This window comes from Lissotriton vulgaris, chromosome 5 (assembly GCF_964263255.1).
Source record: "Lissotriton vulgaris chromosome 5, aLisVul1.2, whole genome shotgun sequence".
Classification (NCBI taxonomy): Eukaryota; Metazoa; Chordata; class Amphibia; order Caudata; family Salamandridae; genus Lissotriton; species Lissotriton vulgaris.
Window position 1 is genome coordinate 623,653,117 of NC_141693.1, and position 14,537 is coordinate 623,667,653.

Consider the following 14,537-nt stretch of genomic DNA (forward strand, 5'->3'; position numbering starts at 1 on the left):
AGCAGTCCTTCGTAGCCGTTGGAAAGCTGGAAACCTCGCAGCAAAGACTTTCGGACCACGACGACATACAGGGGTCGATGAAGTGGCTGGCCTTCCTCCAGAATTTTCGCACAAAGCTTCTCACGAACATCTGGCTTGGACCGGTACCGCTGAAGTCGCCCGACGTTGGGCGCCAACTGAAGGGCCGGGTTTTTAGAACCCAGCGGCGTCAGGGAGAACGCCTGAAACCTTCGAGTTCCCCTGTCTTGGCAAACAGAGATAGGGGATACTTCTTGATGACGTCAAAGACCAAAGTTTATTGGCTGCAACCAGGAACAGAGATCTACGAAGCAGACATGGGTGGTTCGTCAGAGACTGCACAATTTCGGTAAGCGGAGCATGGTCTTTTATGCCAAAAATCAAGCCTCAGGCAACATTTCAAATTTACATTCGGTGCATACAAACTGACCAATGACAATGTAACATTTCAAAAGTAGCGAATGACGACGTTCCCAGACAATCCCACTTTCCGTTGTCCAGCCCACCAGAAATGACCACGCACATTCCCAAGTTTCCTGTTCGATCAGGCCGGACAAACCCATCATAAAGCCTTCAACCTAAATCAATGATTATGTTGTAAAGGAAAGGCAGAAACAGATTGGAAAGGAGATAGAAAGGTGGGAGCAGTGTACCATAAACTCGGGCACGTCCTGCTCTTTGATCTTTAGCAGACCAGCTGCTGAACAAGGAACTGGCTCAGCGAGGTCAGCCTCGGGCAAGGAGTCAGTTCGGCCAGGTCACCCAGAAGTCAGCTAAGGCGTACGTGTCTCAAGGACTCGTTCGGCCACAGTCATCGGGCCTATGTTAGGGCAACCACACAAAATGGCTGCCATATACAAAATGGAACCCAGAGGTTCAAACTAAGTCCTCGAATAGAGAGTGTTCTCCTATATCGATTCATACGAAAACACTCAGACACGCTACACTCGCCATTTGCGGTCTGCTGACACCAAAATCGTCCATTTCCGACAATCTTTAGTGAATGGGTTCGGAACCATCAAACCTAGTTCGCGAACCACGGAACCACAGACCTTCAACTCACTCTCTGTGAACTTGGGGTTTTTCTTGGGTGCCATGATGTGTGATGTGCAAGGTGTTGGTGGGGTGGGGTGGGGTGTGCAGATGTGTGGTATGTAGGGATGGTGTTGTGGGGGTTTGTGTGGTGGGTGTGTTGGTGTGCAGGTTGTATGTGTGTTTGTGTGTTTCTGCTGTTTGTGCTATTCTGCCTCTTCCAGCTGTGCTGTGATGCAAAGGATTGTGGTAATGGGAAGGATTCATTTTATTCATTTTATACTCTGTGTGGTTGTTGTGTCCCAATGGTTGTTGCCAGTCAGGTGTTCTGTGGGTGTGGTGACTTGGGTGCTCTTGTTTGTGCTGGCATTGGGGCGTGTAGTTGTTGGGGGTGGGTGTTTCAGGTGTGTGTGTGTCCTGTTTTGTGTTTTCTATTTACTTCCGTCCGCCATTTTTTTAATCGGTTTGACGGCAGGGGTGAAGTTCAAAGTTCATTTGGTGCTTCCGCAGTGATGCTCCGTTTTTTCGATGATTTTTTTTTGCGGCGGTCGTGGGAGGTGGTGAGTTCCGTTGGGATGGCGGGGTTATCCTAATCGTGGGGCCGGAACCTCTGCAGGTCTTGCGGCGGTTGGGCCTGTTTCCGCAGTGAATACGTCCGCCGCGGAGGGTCTATCTGTGGTACCGTCCGCTTGCGGCGGTCTTTCATGTGATCCGTCCACCGCGGTCGGTGTTTAATGTGATCCGTCCGCCGCGGTCGGTGTTTGCTGTCAGTAATATCCTAATCGCTACCGCGGATTATCCGCAGAGCGGTCGAGAGTATTTTTTCCGCGACCATGGCGGATGGAACACGTTTCCGTCCGCCATCCTAATGACCCCCTTAGTTCGTATTTGTCGACGTACGCACTATAGAAGTCAAACTAGGAATGTTGATCTGCATTTAAAAAGTGAAAAGGAAAACGATAAGTGGGAGCAATTTGGTGCCTATTTGTTGGTAGGAGGTCATTTTAAGCTGGGTAGTAATCAAAGTATTTGTAAATATAGTTACAACAAATTAGAGGAGAACAAAATGCCAGCTAGAGCTGTACAGTACAACTTAGAGTTGGTAGCTATTCCTCCAGAACTGGTAGATTTAAATATGTATGAGTCATTCTTATTCAATCTGTGCAATCTTTTCAGGCTGTAGTTCGTATGGAGCCTAAAACAGGTACGCTACCTCCAACAGATTTACAAAGAGGTCTGAAAGGAAGAGTTGTGCATTTAACTTTATATTTTAAGAAAAATGTTAAAACTGTTGGTTTATAGAGACAGGAAAGTGAACCTGTATTTATTCTAGTAATGGTGTACCAACAAAGAGTCTGAAAATATGACAAGAGTTAGTAGATGTCATCAAACTTCAAAAGGCTACATTATATCTTGTACAAAACAATATTTATTATACAACTGTAGATGTGGAAGAACAAGAAATATCTTTAGAAGATGAAAGAGAAATTTAAACTGGCCAAATAGAGAAAGTGGGCAATTCCAGGAAGGAAGAAATGTATGAACATTACAGTATACATCCTATACATTCAAAAGAATTGATAGGAAATACTATTGAATTATTTCAAATGAAGAAAGCGAGGGGAACTCCCATGAATGAATGGGGAAAAAGTTTAGAAGATTGTTGTTTTCCACAGTTCTTCCCCACTGGAAAAGGTGGATGATATGATGAACGACCAGTACAGATTCCAGCTTCAGAATATCGTACAGCAAGATTGTAGTCAGAAGATCCAAGATTTTGACAGTGTAGTCCATATTTACTTCATCTTCTGTTTGAAAGTGACTTGTCTGGAATTTCACATGCAATAAATCACATATTAAAAAAAGGAGTTCATCTAACACATGTGTCTGCAAAATAATTTTTGGAAATGTTCAACAAAGAGACGATCATTTAGAATCTCAGTTAATTAATTTGATGGTGTATCAGCGTAGTATTAATGAGTATTGGTATCAGCGTCACGGAGAACTTAAATGTATGTTAAGATGGTTTGTTACGATTAGCTGTGCTGAATACGCATGGGGCAATTTACGGGAATTTCTAGAAAAAAACAAATTCAAATGTAAAAAACATTGAAATGAAGACAGCTGGAGAACTATTTTCCTTGGATCCTGCAAATGTGTGCAGATATTTTAATCATAGATTTCAAACTATGATGTCTTTTATCTGCAATAAAAATAATCCACCTCTTGGAGAAGTTATTGATTTATTTTGGAGAAAGGAGTACCAAGCCAGAGATGCTACCCATATACACATGCTATTATGGATCAAGAATGCACCTGAATTTGGAACCGATTCCGATGAAACCGTTTTGTCTTTCATTGAAGACTATGTTACCTGTGCCATTCAAAAAAAAGGAGGAAAAAACTGCTTAAGACAAAAGGTTTTAAGCTTTCAACGTCATCGATGTGGAAAATATTCCAGAAAAAAATACATGTCAAAGGGAAAATTTTATTCAAAATGTTTTGGATTCCCATGTCCAGTAATTTCAAAAGGCAGAGTCAATAGTTTCATGTCAGCAGTAAGGCATACTATAACTCGAAAATCTCAGAAAAATACTTATAACATAAAAAGAACTGAAGATTCAAAGTATATTAATGACTACAATCCAGTAACTTTGACAATGTGGAATGCAAACATGGATAACCAGTATGTTGCAGATAATTTGATTGCTGTTGCTCGCTATGTTACGTCATATATAACAAAATCTGAAAAGATAGAGTTGAAAGAAATGTTGGAAGAAATTTCAGAAGAGAAGAGTCTTAGTAACAAATTGTACAGCTTTAGTTTGAAGATGCTTTCCATTCGAGAGATTGGATTGTATGAATGTTCAGATCAGTTGACCTTGCAAGTTTATAATCAAAGTCAAGAGGAATCATTTGGGTAAGTCTAGGTCTTGCTGCAACATGAAATCGAGTAGTGGCAGCTGTACAAGAAATTGAATACTTAGCATTGAATAAACCAGAAAGTACAGATATTGTTAAAACTAATATGTTGGATATGTACTATCCCAAAAGGAGTCCACATCTGGAAAACATATGTCTCTATGAAGTACTGCACAATTACAGTTTTAAGAGAAATGTTACAGAAAATATAAATGAAGAAAAATATGCAGTAATTGGATATGATGGATTGTTTGTTAAAACATGCCAAAGAAAAGAGGATCGTTCTATTTAGCACTTCTGCAACTCTTCAAGTCTTGGTGTAGTGAAATGGAAATACTTGGAGATTTTGAGTGCTATGAAGATTCTTTTAGTGCATGTAAAGATAGCATTCAATGCACAATTTATCCAACTTATCTACAAATGTTAAATGAAGAGATTGAACAAGAATCTACCATTGCAGCTGAAACAGCTAGAGACAGTTCTCAAGATAGTCAGCGTTCTGCTCCACAAGATCCACCAGGACAACATATTCTTGAAACTGAAGCAGCAATAGCCATGAATGAAGTAGAAATGGCAATGCAACAAGCACAACATGATATTATTGAGTTGGAAAACTTAGAAAAAAGCCTAAATATTGAACAAAAAGAAATATATCAGCAAGTGACGCAACAGATACAGCATGGTTAACTGCATAAAAAAAGAATGCCAATGCATATCATTCAAACCTATTTGAATGTACATCAGTGGGCAAGCTGGAACAGGAAAAAGGTTCTCAATTAAAGTTTTCACCAGTTATCTATACAAAACCACTGAATCACATTTATCTTGTATTGTAACCGCTCCAACTGGTTTAGCAGCACACAACATTAAAGGGATTACATTACATTGATTACTCATGCTACCAGTTGAATATGAAAATAAGTTGGAATATCACAAGCTATCTGGAGAAGCTTGTTATGAACTTTTAAGAGTACTCAAGAAAATGAAACTTCTAATAATTGCTTAGGTGAACATGGTCTTTAAATTAGTGCTTGCCTTTGTACATTTAAAGAATGCAACAGATTTTAAAAACAGATTATGAAGTTCTAGTTGGAGGAACACATGTAATTCCATTCCGCGACCTACTACAAGTTATCCTGAAAAAGGACAACATGTTTTTAAAACACTTCTCCATGAGGACACTAAGACATATTTGGGAAGTATTGGAAATGTCAACATTTGGTCTTATTTTGAATATAAAGAACCTATTAAGAATATGTGACAATCCAGTGATGAACATTATGGAAACATTCTTCAAGTTATAAGAATTGGTGTTTAAACAAAACATGGAAAAGAAGCTTTACAAAGTCAGCTTTTAATGAACTTGTTTCCAAATAAAAACATAGCACCTGAAATAATATTTTTAAAAAATTGGAGAAAAGAAGTCTATAGTTTGTCTAATGCCTACAGTGCAAGAGTGTTCTACATTCAATCAAGAACTTTTGAAATTGGAAAAACAACCAACACTGAAAATGGAAGCTATGGATAAAATGGAACATGAAGGAGTTACTATTCTTCTCTCGGAGAAATACAGTCAAAATTGGGTTTTTGGAAAAGTCAGTTTCTAAGACTGCAGGTTAAGAAAAGACTTTATGTGTATGTGTAACTGTTGGGTAATTTTATGGCATAATTTGAATATAGAAGAAGGTTTAGTAAATGGAGCAATGGGAAAAGTTGTTGATTTTGTAAATTTTCAGAACAGATGGAATAGAATTTTTGAAGATTACAGATTGAAGAGGTAAAACAGATTGGACTTTGTACTGTTCGTTTTTTGCTTGTAAAAGACTTATGTGTTCGTAGAAAACAGTTTCCTCTTTCTTTAGCATATACCGTAACAATTCATAAATCTCGAGGTTTAAGTGTAGACAGTGTAGACAGTGCTTTAGTAAATATTGGAAGTACAGTGTTTAAAGAAGGCATGGCATACGTTGCATTGTCTTGAGTAAGAACATTATCAGCTTTGCATTTGATTGATTTTGATGATAAAAAGATAAGTGCTGATGTAAATTGTGTAAGAGAGAACAATCATTTAAGAAGACGTTATGTTCTTAACTTAGGTGAATATCCTTATATGAAAAACATGGAGTGTGTCAAAAATGGAAATAAGACAAAAATTCCACTGAGATTCAAAAAAAGAAGACAATTCAAGAGACTGATGAAACTGCAAAGAAAATGAAAATGGACACTATTGATTATATTGTAGGATACCAGTTAGAAAAGAGCTCAGGTATCAACTGCTATGCTAATGTAATTGTGAATGTTGTGTTTTATCTAGAAGATCTTCATCATGAAATTATGGAAAATTGAGAAAAAAGATTATGTTCTTTACTATATTATATGTTTCAAACGTTGGTAACTGATAGAACTAAAATCCATACTGCTTCTGGCATTTGATATCTTTTGGATATATGTACTGGATTATTGAAATTTACATTGAATGTACAACAAGATGCACAAGAATTTCTTATGTTTATGTTTGCAGTTTTGGAAGATGAAGGAATAGAAATTTTAAATGTGTTTGGATTAAGTTACAGATGGATCATAAATATGAAGAGTGTTAATATGTCATTTTATTGCTACAATGTTGTAGAGCCGATGGAGGAATTTTGGAAACCAAAATTAAACATTTTGTGGCAAGTCAAGTATCAATTTCAGGAAGAACTTTTAAAGCAGTGGCTATTTTTTTCCATGATGGACCTACTACAACATCAGGACACTATACTGTGAATTTAAACTGCAATAAAGGATGGACACACTGCAATGATGCTCATTTGAAATTCAAATGTAGGCTGCCTTATAAATTAGTATATTCATATCTGATATTTTTTATGCCAAAGTTTTGAAAGCTTCATTCGGCCTATTGAGAAGATGTGAATACAAATTAAAGAGTTTACGTTGGATATTTTCAATGCAAATGGGTTTGGTAACATTATTCGGCCTATTGGGAAGATGTGAACGATTTCTGTTTGGATTATTGTTTGTGCTATTTCTTATTGCATTTGCAAAATTGTGTTTGAAAGAAGTAGTTTATATATTTGATCTTTATAGTATACGCAATGTAAATGAGAGTGTATATTTTAGAAAATGTACTTGAGGGAAATAAAAGATTTAATCAAGTTGAGGAATGTAATTTAGAGACTGTAGAATGGTAAACAAATAGTTGCACTTATTGTAAATCTTCTTTAATAAAAAAAGTAAATGTAATAAGCATGATAATTTGAACTAATGTTTACAGTCACTTTTACTGCACTCATCTATTTTTTTTAACACTACCCATGGACACATCCGTACATTTAGGCACTATTTCCACACTCCTCCAATCACCAACCCACTATCCATGCACTTCTCCAATCAACTAGCCAGTACCCATACACTTATAATATCACCCAGACACCACCTATTTACGTCTCCAATCACCCAAGAACTGTCTCACACTCATGCAATCAGCTAGACCGTACCTGTACACCCTTCCAATCACCCAGGTATATAAATATACACTTCTTCAATCCCCTAAAAATTACCCTAGCACTCATGCAATCACCAAGACAGTAAACTTGCCCTCTTTCAATCACCCAGGCAGTATCTATGCACTCCTCTAATCACTCAGCAAGTACCATGCACTTATAAAATCACCCAGACTCTACATATGCACTACTCCAATCATCCAGGCACTACTACTATACTCATGCAACCACCTGGACATTACCCCTGCACTCATGCAATCACTTAGTCATTATACATGCATTTCTTCAATCACTCAGGCAGTACACATGCACTTATAAAATCACCCAGGCGCTAACTATGCACTCCTCTAATCACCCAGGAACTACCCTTACACTCATGCAATCAGCAAGACATTACCACTACACTCATGCAACTACCCAGGCATTTCCTTTGCATTCCTCTAATCCTCAGACATTATGCTTGCACTCATACAATCACTCAGACATTACCCCTGCAGTCTGCAGTCATGCAATGACCCAGACATTACTCATGCACTCCTTGAAACACTCACATTTTATCCCTGCACTCATGCAATCACCCAGGCATTACCCAAGCACTCCTTAAATAATCCAGGTACAACCCTTGCATTCTTACAATCACCTAGGCACTACCCCTGTAATGATGCAACTACCCAGCCAATACCTATGCAGTTATAACGTCAAACAGGCACTTCCTCTACACTCTTGAAATCAGCTAGACATTACCCCTACACTCATGCAATTACCCAGGCATTACCTATGCACTCCTCTAACCCCACACACATTAGCCCTGCACTCGTGCATTCACTTAGGCATTACCCATGCAGTCCTCCAATTACCTATGCATTACCCATGCACTCATTCAATCACTTAGGCATTGCCTATGCATTCCTCAAATGACACAGACATTGCCCTTGCACTCATGCAATCAACTAGATGTACCCATGTAGTCCTTCAATCACTCAAGCAGTTCCAATGCACTCATGTAATCACCTAGGCACTACTTATGCACTCTTGCAATTACTCAGGAACTACCACTACACTCATGCAACCACCCAGACATTATTCTTGCACTCATGCAATCACCCAGGCACTAGATATGCACTCAAAGAATAACACAGGCACTACTCTTGCACTGCTGCAATCATCCAGGCACTATCCGCACACTCCTCTAATCATCCATTCAGTACCCATGCACTTAAATAATCACCCAGGCACTACTTATACACTTTTCCAATCACCTAGGCGCTCCCACTACAGTCATGCAATGACCCAGACATTACTCTTCACTCTTGCAATCAGCCAGACATTACTAATGTACTCCTCCAATTACCTACACATTACCCCTCCACTTATGCAATCACTTAGGCATTACCCATGCACTCCTCCAATGACCCAGGCATTACCCCTGCACTAATGCAATCACCTAGCTATTACCCATGCAGTCCTTTAATTGCTCAGGCAGTACCCATGCACTTACAAAACCATCCAGACACTACCTATGCACTCATGCAATCACTAAGGCACTACTGATGCACTCCTTGATGCACCTAGGCATTACCCATGCATTCCTCCAATGAATGATTGAATGAATGAATACGCACTTATATAGCGCATGGCTACCCATAGGGCATCCCAGCGCATCCTGTCCTCACACTCATTCAACAGTTATCAAGCAAAAAGAAAGGTCTTCAGCAGTTTCCTAAACCGGAGATGGTCAACTTCAAGGCGAATCGGATCAGGAAGCTGTTTCCAAAGCCTGGCTGCGTTATAGGAAAACAGCCATCCTCCAGTCCGAGACCTTTTAACCTTTGGGACTGACAGCAGTTGTTTTTTGTAAGATCTCAGAGTCCACTTGGTGTTGTATAACTGCACCAAGGGCTGCAACCAGGCTGGCCCTTTACCTGCGTTGCACTTATGGACAATGCACGATGCTTTGAACCTAACCCTATCCACAATGGGCAGCCAATTAAGTCGTCTAAGGGTTAGTTTAGCTGACTTATGCCTCCAATCAGCCATGCACTATCCATGTACTCCTTTAATCACCCAGGCACTACTCTTGTATGACTCCAATAACTCAGGCACTACTCCTGTACTCATTTAATTACCCAGACAATACCCATGTACTTACAAAATCACCCAGGTTCTACCTCCACACTCATGCAATCAGCTAGACATTACCCTAAGACTCATGCAAATACCCAAGAATTACCTATGCACTCCTTTAATCCCCCAGACATTGCCCCTACACTTATGGAATCACCAATGCATTACCTATCCACTGCTCCTACCACCCAGGCACTATCCTTGCACTCCTCCAATCACTAACACTCTACTTATTGCAATCTTGCAATCACACAGAAACTACCACTATACTCATGCAACCACCCAGACATTACTGTTGCACTCATGCAATCACCCAGGCACTAGCTATGCACTCATAGAATAACCCAGTCAGTACTCTTGCCCTGCTGCAATCATCCAGGCGCTATCCATGCACTCCTCCAATCATCCAGTCAGTACCCATGCATTTAAAAAATCACCCAGGCACTACTTATACACTTTTCCAATCACCCAGGCACTACTTCTACAGTCATGCAACGACCCAGATATTACTCTTGCACTCATGCAATCAGCCAGACTTTACACATGCACTTCTCCAATTACCTACACATTTATTTATTTGTTTATTTTATTTATATGCTTCTATAGCGCAGGAATCGACCCCGGAGGTGTATCTCCGCGCTTGTGATCTTCCAAGATGCCAGATCAAAATCATAATCATAGAGTGCCCTAGATCTTACGCAGCCAGAAACAGGTGTGTTTCATGGATTTCCTGAAAGCATAAAGGTTAGTGATTTGTCTCAAGATAAGGGGCAGAGTGTTCCACAGGGTAGGGCCCTTGTAGGACAGGGCACAACCCCCTTGTCTTGCCTTCTTGATACGAGGAACCTGAAGCAATAATTGGTTGCTAGAGCGCAGCGAGCGGGTTGGAATATACAACTGAAATAGTTCAGCCAGATATTTAGGGCCAGATCCATAGAGACATCTATGGATTGCACAACACACTTTAAACTCAACCCGCTGGCAAATGGGCAGCCAATAGAGTTTATACAGAAGGGGCGTGAAGAGGACCTAGGAGGAGCATCAAGAACCAGTCTGGCCGCAGTATTCTGGACCACCTGCAGACGGCTCAATTGTTCCTCATTGGCAGATAAGAGCAGTTCATTGCAGTAATCCAACCTACTGACAACCAGTGTCTGAACCAGCGTTTTCCTGTAGCAATCATCCAGGAACGAGAACACATGCCTCAGGAGTCCAATAATCCAGAAACAGGTTCCCGCTACCTGATTCACATACTCCTTTAATAGTAGCGCCTGGTCAAGCCGTACCCCTAAGTTTTTTACTGTCTGCTTAGGACATGGAGCAGATCCTAAATCCAGGGGCCACCATTCAGGCGACCATAAGAGGGGGCCTCTCCAAAAAGCATGACCTCCGTCTTGCCCACATTACATTGTAGACAATTGGAGGCCATCCAGTCAGATACTGCTCTCATAGCGGTGGCAAATGCGTGTTTAATTGCCGGTGTCAGGGTATGGAAGGGAAACAAAAGCTGACTATCGTCAGCATACGATACTGGAGTGAACCCATATTCTCTCACAATGTCCGCCAGGGGGGCCACATACACATTAAAGAGTGTGGGGCTTAGGCATGAGCCCTGTGGAACCCCCTTAGTGAGATCCCTAGAGATCGACTGATGGGAGCCCAACCTGATAGTTTGTGATTGGCCCGAGAGAAAGCTCTTAAGCCAGGCCAGAGCTGAGCCGCCTATCCCCACCTTCCGCAGACGACCGAGAAGAATATCGTGAGACACCGTGTCAAAGGCAGGGGACAAATCCAACAGCACCAAGATCATAGAACCCCCTCTATCCTGTGCCATCCTGATGTTATTGGTCACGGAGAGGAGGGCTGACTCTGTGCTGTGGTTAGGTCTGAAACCAGATTGAGAGTGGTCCAGACCACCCGCTGCCTCGATGAACATAGACAGGTGGGTGTTCACATGTTTCTCGGTCATCTTGCTGATGTGAGGAAAGAGGGAGATAGGACGGAGATTGGAAAGGTCTATAATGGCAGGGCTGCGTTCTTTCGAATAGGGTTCACTACCGCTTTCTTCCATTCACCTGGCACATGCCCTTCTCTAAGGGAGAGATTGATCACAGTTTGAATTCCAGGTAGGAGCAGATTCCCTAGAGAGCCCATCATTACCCCTCCACTCATGCAATCACTTAGGCATTACCAATGCACTCCTCCATTGACCCAGACATTACCCCTGCACACATGTAATCACCTAGCTATTATCCATGCCATCCTTAAATCACTCAGGCAGTACCCATGCACTTATAAAATCATCCGGGCACTACCTATGCAGTCATGCAATCACTCAGGCACTACTGATACACTCCTCAATGCACCTAGGCATTACCCATGCACTCCTCCAATCAGCCATGCACTTACTATGCATGTGCTCCTTTAATCACCCAGGCATTACCCTTGCACTCCTTCAATCACCCAGGCACTACCTCTACACTCATGTAATCAGCTAAACATTACCCTTACACACATGCAATTACCGAAGCATTACCTATGCACGCCTATAATCCCCTAAACATTACCCCTGCACTCATGGAATTACCACTGCATTAGCTGTGAACTGCTCCAGTCACCCAGGCACTACCCTTGCACTCCTCCAATTACCTAGGCACTAATTATGCAATCCTGCAATCACACAGGAACTACCACTACACTCATGCAACCACCCAGACTCTAGCTAAACACTCATAGAATAACTTAGGCACTACTCTAGCACTGCTGCAATCATCCAGGCGCTATCCATGCACTCCTCCAATAATCGGCATATATAGGCATTACCCATGCACTCCTCCAATCAGCAATGCACTCACTATCCATGTGCTCTTTCAATCATTTAGGTACTTACCTTGCACTCCTCCAATAACTCAGGCACTACCCCTGTACTCATATAATTACCCAGGCAATACCCATGCACTTATGCGGAGCGGACGCGTCAGCTCAGTAAGGCGCCAGCGAGCGGTGGTGCGGCAATTGTATTGTGCTCCTCTGAAATTTGATTAGAGAAATTTCGAGACCTCATCTTTTACAAATGTTACATATTTTAGACTGTTCGTTTTTACCTGCTCCTGATTTCCGGTCTGTGCCACGTTCCACCACGGCTTGTGCCGCTTGAGTTGAGGGCGTTGTCAGACCTTGGCTCAGCCCTCGAGGGTGACGCACTACCGGCAGAGGTGGGTCCTGCGCCCTCATAGCCTCCATGCCAGCACTCCCACGCAACGGACGCGCCAGCTCAGTAAGGCGCTAGCGAGCAGTGGTGCGGCAATTGTATTGTGCTCCTCTGAAACTTGATTAGAGAAATTTCGAGACCTCATCTTTTAAAAATTGTACATATTTTAGACTGTTCGTTTTTACCTGCTTCTGATTTTCGGTCTGTGCCCCGTTCCACCACGGCTTGTGCCGCTTGAGTTGAGGGCGTTGTCAGACCTTGTCTCAGCCCCTCGAGGGTGACGCACTACCGGCAGAGGCAGGTCCTGCGCCCTCATAGCCGCCATGTCAGCACTCCCGAGCAGCGGACGTGCCAGCTCAGTAAGGCGCTAGCGAGCGGTGGTGCGGCAATTGTATTGTGCTCCTCTGAAATTTGATTAGAGAAATTTCAAGACCTCATTTTTTAAAAATTGCACATATTTTAGACTGTTCGTTTTTACCTGCTCCTAATTTCCGGTCTGTGGCCCGTTCCACCACGGCTTGTGCCGTTTGAGTGGAGGGCGTTGTCAGACCTTGGCTCAGCCCCTCGAGGGTGACACACTACCGGCAGAGGCGGGTCCTGTGCCCTCATAGCTGCCATGCCAACACACTCGCGCAGTGGGCGCGCCAAAGGTGCGCCCAAGGCAATCCCGTCTGCGCCCGTCCGCGCCAGTCCGACGCCAGACGCCAGACCCCCTGCCTGTCGGACTGCTCAGGTACCCCATTATTCCCGCGAGGATTTGCTGGCTCTCCGCACCTGGGCCCCCTGCGCCGACCATCTCGGGCGCTTAGACACCCCATGCACAAGGTGTAATAAATGCAGTTTCAGGACCACAGAAGATATTCTCTCTCCTCCTGAATCACTTAAGCTCACGAATTTAAACATATTTAACCTGAACTGCAGGTCTCTAGTAAAACATCATGAGGATATACTTGAGCTCCTCGCGGATAGGTCCCCTGACCTGCTTTTCCTCACGGAGACTTGGCACACCAGTGACTCCACCACCATTCCAGCCTTGGCTCTTCCACTGGGCTATTCTATGTACACCCAGAACAGACCTAGTGGCAGGGGGGTGGGCTAGCTGTTATAGCTAAATCTTCCTTCCCCTGTACTCTTTCTGCAGGGATAATACCTGAGTGCGAGTGTACTCTATTTAAGATCAAGATATCAGACAACTTTACCCTCACTGGGCTCCTTATCCACCGCCCCCCCGGGTCGCCAAAAACCTTTCAGGAAGCTCTGCCCTAGACTATCACCACTCTTGCCCTGCAGACACCCAACTTCAGTATATTGGGAGACCTAAATCTGCACTTAGAGGAACTCGACTCCCATGGCATCTCAAACTTCCTTTGAGATCTAGAAGCCTGCCAGCTATTTCAGTTGGTCAGGGGCCCATCGCATCTGGCAGGCCACCTACTTGACCCTGTGTTCTCCAACATCGAGGGAATTAGAGTGCACGCCCCCTTCCCCTCACCTGGACCGACCACTTTCTCATTCACATATGCATCGATACTGTAGCAAATACTCATCAGAACCCCTCCCCCCCTCTAGAGGCGCCCATGGCATAAACTGGATGCCCCCAGCCTTGAGTCCAGCCTGAATTCTTCCCGTCCGGATTGCCCCAGCAATGTGGAGGAAGCCGACATAGCCTTTAGGGGGTGGATTAACAACTCCCTCAATCACCAGATTCCCAAACAAAAGTCCCGGCC